We start from the raw sequence: 7,771 nt of genomic DNA, 5'->3' as shown, positions 1-7,771 counted from the left end.
CATTCACTTCTTTTTTCTTTCTTCTCCTTTCTTTTTACTTCCAAAGCTTGATTCTTTGTAACTTGAAAGCTTAATCAGGACTATATCTATTCAGAGGGAGAATGAAGGTTGTCTTCCTTTATCCTCCTCTCATCTATGGCTTTATTTCCTTTTTTCTAGTTTTTATATGTGTTTTCCTTTTGTTTCAGCAGAAATCCATACCTTTCATTGGATTTTCTCCGTCTGATTCGCACTTGTCAGCCATAACTCTTTCGTTTACGCTTTTTTCAGGTTTAGCAAGAGCGGAAACGTATTATAGATCTACGGGGTTGCACTAGTAGAAAGGATTCAGATCTAATTGGCCGAAAGAAACTAAATGATGATGAGTGGTTTGCACTTGCTTAATTTCATCGGAGTTGGATTCGTGAGAAGTATGTGATTTTTCGTTCTGTTGTTTTAGTTGTACATTTTATGGCTATTTTTGTTCTTTGTAGTCTTTTTATTTCCTTTATGGATCTTTTATTAGACATTAGCCCTTTAGGTGCCGTTTGGTTCGCGGAATAGAATGGAATGGAATAGAATGGTTATTCCAAAGGAATAGAATAGCAAAGAATGGAATAGAATGGTTATTCCAAAGGAATAGAATAGCAAAGAATGGAATAGAAATTCTTAGGAATTACTATTCCTATGTTTGGTTGGTGGAATAAGGTAGAATGGAATAGATAATTTTTTTTTTATTAAAAAGACAATATTATCCTCAAATGTAATTTCTTATTTCTTTTAAAATTTTAATTTTTTACTATAAATTGTTCAAATATTTAATATATATTATTTTAAAAAATATATAAAAAATAGAAAAATGGGAAACACGAAAGACGAAAAAAACACGAAAAATACATTAAAAACGAAAAAAAAAATAAGAACATGAAAACGGAAAAATTGTAAAAACACGAAAAAAAGAGAGGTAAAAAAGCAAAATGTAAAAGCGCAAAAAAAAAAACATTAAAAACACAAAAACAAAAGAAAAAAATGAGATAAAAGTGGAAAAGGGTGAAAACGCGAAAACATATAAACGTGTTAACACAAAAAAAACACACACGCAAAATATGAAAAAACACAAAAAATGTGCAAACCGTAAAAAACACAAAAACATGAAAAAAATGGAAAACACGAAAATGTGAAAATGTGAAAAAAAAATGAAAAACATGAAAAAATCGAAAAACACGAAAAAATGAAAAAGTGTTAAAAACACGAAAAATGCGTTTATAACGTTTTTTTTATGTTTTTTCGTGTTTCCCAAGTTTTCTTGTTTTTTCCGTTTGTTCATGTTTTCGTATTTTTCACGTTTTGTCATATTATTGTGTTTTATTTTGCATTTTTTCGATTTTTCACGTTTTAGTTTTTCGGTTTTTCCCCTTTTTTTTCGCGTTTTTGTATTTTGTTACTTTTTCGTGTTATTCACGTTGTTCCATGTTTTTCGTATTTTTTCATATTTTTGTGTTTTTAACGTTTTCGTGTTTTGTTTGCGTTTTTCGCATTTTCATGTTTTTCACATATTGTCACGTTTTTGTGTTTTAGCATTTTTCGTATTTTTTCGCATTTTCGTGTTTTTATTTTTCACGTTTTTTAATATTTCGTGTTTTGTCACTTTTTCGCGCTATTCCTATTTTGTGTTTTTCGTGTGTTTGCTTTTTTTTTTGTGTCTTCGTGTTTTTCGCATTTGTTCACGTTTTCATGTTTTTCGCGGTTTTTATTTTTTGCATATTCTCGTGTTTGTAACATTTTCACATTTTTCATGTTTCATATTTTTCGTATTTTTACATTTTTTAACGTTTTCGTCATTTTTCCATTTTTCACGTTTTATATGATATAAATTATGGATTGACCAAAATTTATAAGATTTGGGAAAGTGATTAGAGAGAAGATTGAGGATTTAATGGAGGATAATTTTGTAAATTACAAAAATATAATATTAGGAATAGGCTATTCCTAACCTAAATTGAAGAATAGCTATTCCATGAAATCAAGGAATAGGGATTCCATGGAATAGCTATTCCATAAAAAAAATCAACTAAAGGTGGGAATAGCTATTCTTTAGGAATAGGCTATTCTATTCCCCCTCTATTCCGCGAACCAAACGAGCCCTTAAAGTTTTATCCATTACTATTTTCATAATGTATTTGTACTTTTTCATCTAATGAAATGATTAAGCATTATTATAATAAAAAAAAACTCAAATTTTTAGGTAAAGCATTTTCTAAAGAACGATGGATATAAAAAGAAATAAATAGATTAGCATTGGAATAAGAATTACGAGCTAACTTGTGAACAAAAGACACTGAGTAAGTCGGGCGATTTTGAAGCAAATTCCTAATATCTTGAATAACACCTCTATACTCTATTAAGTCATGCCGCTCTCTGAACACAAACTATCCGTAATCCTCTTCGCATCAACTTGAAACTGAATACTATTATAACTCAGAGCAATATTCCATCCAGTGCACTCTCTCTCGGAGTTAACGCTTCTACTACTCAACCTGCCTTGGAGGCTAAAGATTATTAAGCCATTTTTTCAATAAGTACAAAGGCTAAAAATTATTAATCCTTTTTTATTTTGGACATAATTACAAAACTAGCACCTTTTAAAGGGCTAGTTTTCTTTTCTAACACACTTTCAAAATCTCACCAAAACTAACACATTTCATTAACTAAATTCCAACCTTACCCTCATCTATAACACTCCGCTCCCGCTCTTCAACATTCGAACTTCCATCACTCTAACCTAACACCCCTCTATTCCTCTCTATAACTTTCCGGTGATTCATTGGCCGATTCTGTACATTTCATCCGGCGAATCTCTGTTACTTCGAGTGGACATGGCGAGAACACCAAGCTCAGACAACGAATCGAATTCAGAAGGAAGAACGAAAAAGAGGGTAAATAACTTGACTTTACATTTGCGTTTCTCTCTTGTATTGCATGTACATTTGTTGTGTTTGAGAAGGAATATTTCGTTTCGTTTCGTTTACTGCTTCTGGTGTTAGGGTTTTTTCTGGGTTCGTCTGGTGTTAGGAAGTCATTCGGTTTGGTTGAAATTCGTCGATGTGTATGTTCATCGGCAACCTAATTGTAGATAGTACATAGTCATAGACAGCTGTAGACACCGAGTCGGAGGACCTGTGACGAAAACCTGAAAACAAGACGGTTGAAGCGATTGATTCCGGAAGTTTTGAAAAACAAAAAATATATAAAGAATAATAAGCGAAGGAAAATTAGCGGCACGGCGCGGGTGCTTAGCGGCATCCGGCACGCGGACGACAATGGTCGAACGCCCGCTCAGCGGCGCGGGACGTGCGCTCGGCGTCCGTCGGTCGCACTGCAAGTGGCACGCTCTCGACGTCCGAACAGTGCCCGGATCCGGTGGCACGGGGCGCGCTCTCGTGGGCCGCTGAGCGCACGTGCCCGGTAGCGCGAAGCGCGCGTTCGGTGGCCGCGACGTGTGAGCGTCCGGCGGTGCGGGACGCGCGCACGCCCGATGGCTCGAGGCACGCCCCGAGGGTCGTCGGGCGGGCGCCCAACAAATGTTGGGCGGCCGCCCAACAAGGTTGGGCGGTAGCCCAACACTATGTTGGGCGGCCGCCCAACAAGGTTGGGCGGCCGCCCAACCCCAATGGGCGACGCCCAATTTCTTTTGGGCGTCGCCCATTGGTCCGGGGACCTGTTTGCCTATAAAAGGCACGGATCCCCATGCAAAAAAGAGGAGGAGAAAAGGAAAAAAAAAGGGAGCTTCTCACACTAGATATTTTTCTAGAGAGATGAAGTTGATTTTTTTAGGAAAAAACATTTTTTTTCCTAAAAATTGAAAATCTCTAAATTTCCTAAGTTCAATTTTTTACTAAATTTTTCATAAAAAACGGGAGCTCGTGGTTCGTGGAATCAATCGGCTTCAACTGTGAGATACCGAATTCAAGGTATTATCCGAGGACTAGACTCTTTATTTTATTTAATTTATTCTCTTCTTCTATTTATTTTTATGCTATAGTTTTTATTCATTTAGTCATTTATTTATTTTGTCACATTTTATTTAATTAGCGTATTTATTTAATTTTCGTTTCGTGTTAAATAAAATTCGGTTTTGTCTTAAAATAAAAAACCTCGTTTTGATGTCCCAATACGAACCATGATCCGATAAAAAGGTGGTTCGGGTATCGAAAACATTGTAATTACAAGTTTGTAATTTAAAAGGAATTTCCAAATAATGTTTTGAAATAAAAAACGTCGTTTAGGAACTTCCGTTTTCGACTATGATCCATCTTTGGTAGTTCGGAAATCCAAAACGATTGAATTAGATTTAATTTAAAGCTTTTGAATAAATCTGGAAACATTTAGGAGTGCTGCTGTAATTTACCTATTCTGTCACTAAATGCTGTTTACCGACGGATTTTCCGTCGGTAAATCTGCCAAAGTGTAAAAAATGCCATTTCAGTCCCTTTTTCTTAACTTTTAAACTTTTAATCCTTAGTACATATATATATATAATTATGTAATATATGTTTTTCAAATTATTTTAGAACTTTAGCATATATAATTATTTTAGAATATTGGTATATTATTATTTATTCCATTTTACAATATAAGTATAAGTATATATATGTATTCCTTTTTATTAATTTGGATTATGTTTTAAATGTTAGTTATTTGGTACTTTGAGAAATAATTAGTATATATTAGCATATGGTATTTTTGGTATTTAAAACTATAGTGGTTATGTATATTTATAGTTTTTTGGAACATTTGGGTTATTTTAGTGATTATTGAATAAAATTATTTTTGGATAAAAATTATTTTCTTAGTTATAGGATTTACTTATCATTTTCACATTTTCAAAGTATAGATATATTGTACCTATTATTCTTATATACATATAGCTTCTTTTGTATTAACTCTTATTTTTATATTCTATTTTTGATTTAAATGTATATATGTATGTACAAATTATTTTCTTTACTCTTTGAGCCCATTCATGAGTCCATGTTTCAAATGGGCTTTATTTAAGTGTAAATATTAGTTTAAATAAGTTTATTGTTGTAATTATAACAATTAAAGAGTCCATTAAATAAGTGGGGAAAATAAATCGCAAAAAAAAAGGAGTTTTCAATTGAATTATTTAAACCAATGAGTTTTTTTTCTAATGTAAATAAATAGAGTCATTTTTGTTAACATTTCAAATCGTTTCTCAAAACACCACGTTTTAAAACCTTAATCCGTTCCAAAGGCGGATTAAGCGAACATTGTAATTAAAATCATTTTCTTTGTGAATAATAGAATTTTTGAATCATTTTCTTAAAGGATTTGTACAAAATAAAATTGACTTGTATGTTTAACCACGTTTTCTCATTAAAAGGTTTTTATCTCAAACGTTTTTCAAATACTCGAGTCGTTCCAACGGCGATTCGGGTAAACTTCATCAAACGGGGTTTTAAAACGCACCTAAATCATTCCAACGGCGATTAAGGTACGAACCATGTAAATAAACTCGTTTTGGGGGAATAAGTTAGTGTAGAATAAACACACAACATGACCTTTAAATGCGGTTGTAAATAAATCACTTCTTTCTCCCCCCTCTCTGTGTATGTATAACATAAATGGGTGATTCTTTACTAATATGGTTTTTCAATAATATATGCTCAAAACGGTTTCTAAAAAGAAAGAAAAGGGTTTCAAATGAATTTTAAACTTAAAGAAGTATACGATTAGTCCGTTATCGCCTAACATGCTGAGTAGGAGGCCGGTGGTTCATAACCGGGCGATGTCGGGGTGCCTAGTAGCCTTTCTCCGGAAAGGAGCTAGCCTTCTCGGCTCATACCTAAGTTTTCCGAACCCACACCGGTCTCCCGCAAGGGATCGGTGTTCATTTTCCCATTCGTGGGTGGCGACTCTTCCATATCTCCGAGCTCCGGTCCTGCCGAGCAGCTTGATTCCACGATTGGTTGCTTTCGGCGCCAATCACCGCTTACGTCGCCATGAGGTTGTCCACCCCCCGGTCCGCCCGGGAGATTAGGCCGCGGCACCTCGTCTAACAAGTGGCGACTCTGCTGGGGAAGCGAGAAATTTGATTCCGGAAGGCGTGTATTAAGCCATTAACGGGGATGGATCGTTTTACTTCTTTTCGTATGCATTCATATGCATTATTGCAAACCCTTTGGGTAATTTCCGCGAAACCTCTAGGGAGAGTCCATTCGTCGCTCGAAAGAGGCTAGCGTAAGTTCCCCCTTACAGTAAGGCGCCAGAGGGTCCCCATCCATTCGTTAGGGGCGAATCTGTGCGGTCCTGTGAGGTCCCGCGGTCAGCCGTGTCAGCATATAGTAGCCTTAGAAGTTTCCATAGGATTACCCGTTACTATTTTTGATGTGATAAATGAATCAGTTCGTGTTTTCAAACCGCCATGATACGTGTCTAATCCTAAATTATGTAAAGAAAATGAGACGATGCGTTAATATATACTCATGAATCGACATACTAATTACCCTAAAACATCGAAACGATTTGAACTAAAGACGACTTAGTAATCTCATATGAATGAACATGTGCGACCCGCCTTGTCCCTTTCGGTGTCCCGACGAAGGCACGTGTTCAGGAAATGTGTTATGACGTAAGCACGTATTAAGTATGAATCGGTTTAATGTTAAGGATAATTACATTTCGATACAAAAGACTATATTAACAATAGCCGTTATTCACATTCTTTAAATAAATTAGGATAAAACGAGATCAAGACGAAACGAAAACGAAGAACATTTCTGTCCTGAACGACCCTGTCATAACGCGAAAAGTTTCGCACAAGTAGCCCGTCCCTTCCGAATGAAAGACGAGCTTTTACGTTATGCCTCGTGTCGTTCTTAAGAGAAATGGATGTGTCCGTACAGATGACTAAGAAAATAAAGAAGAGAAAAATGAACTAAACGACCAAAATCATTCCGAATCTACGATATATATCAATACCGAGAGTAGTTAAAGAAAATAAACCAATGTCGTTGAGTACGTGCCTCGAACGAGTGTATACCCCGTTTAAAATCACAAAGCCGAATTAAGCCAAACCATATAATTGCGCCATATGGACGAGACTGCGGGTTTTGACTAACGACTCGATCATTTCGACCGTTACCAAAACTGCAAGAAATATGGCCCGATGTACGTGTTTGCTTAATTCGTGCCTAAAGGAAAGAGAACGGTGATGTCCTCGCTTTGAATAAGCATGCGATTCAACGAAACGTTGATTTTCTATAACCACACTAAGACGATATATCCCGTGGATTGGGAAGAACAACGAACTGTTGCTAGCCGAAAGGTCACCGTGCGCTCAAAATAAGACTCGCCGTCTTTTTCACTTAGCTAAAATGAGCAAACGGATCCTCGACGCTAAGAACAAACACGTTATGCGATGAGTCCGTTCCCTAAAATAAAATCCAAAAGTGATTCCATCACTAAATAAACATGTGGTTACGTCTCTCGATAGATCCAAAAGATCCCGTTGTAATCCAAAATCGAGACACGAACCCACGCGAACAAAAGGGAACGAGTCATCGACAATAACGAACGATTGAACTAGAAGAATAACTCGAACCACGTCTAAAAACTGAGATGCGCTCAAAGGGAGTCAAAACCCGAATTAATGCGTCTCGCAAAAGGACAAAAGACAAGTTATTCTGAAAGGACAATCAAACTTGGTCAATTTCTTAGTCACTGAACGTTGATACGTCAAACGAACTATATTGTCTGATGAATGATTTAA

Source organism: Euphorbia lathyris, chromosome 7 (genome assembly GCF_963576675.1).
Source record: "Euphorbia lathyris chromosome 7, ddEupLath1.1, whole genome shotgun sequence".
Taxonomy (NCBI): Eukaryota; Viridiplantae; Streptophyta; class Magnoliopsida; order Malpighiales; family Euphorbiaceae; genus Euphorbia; species Euphorbia lathyris.
This window is presented reverse-complemented; position numbering follows the sequence as displayed.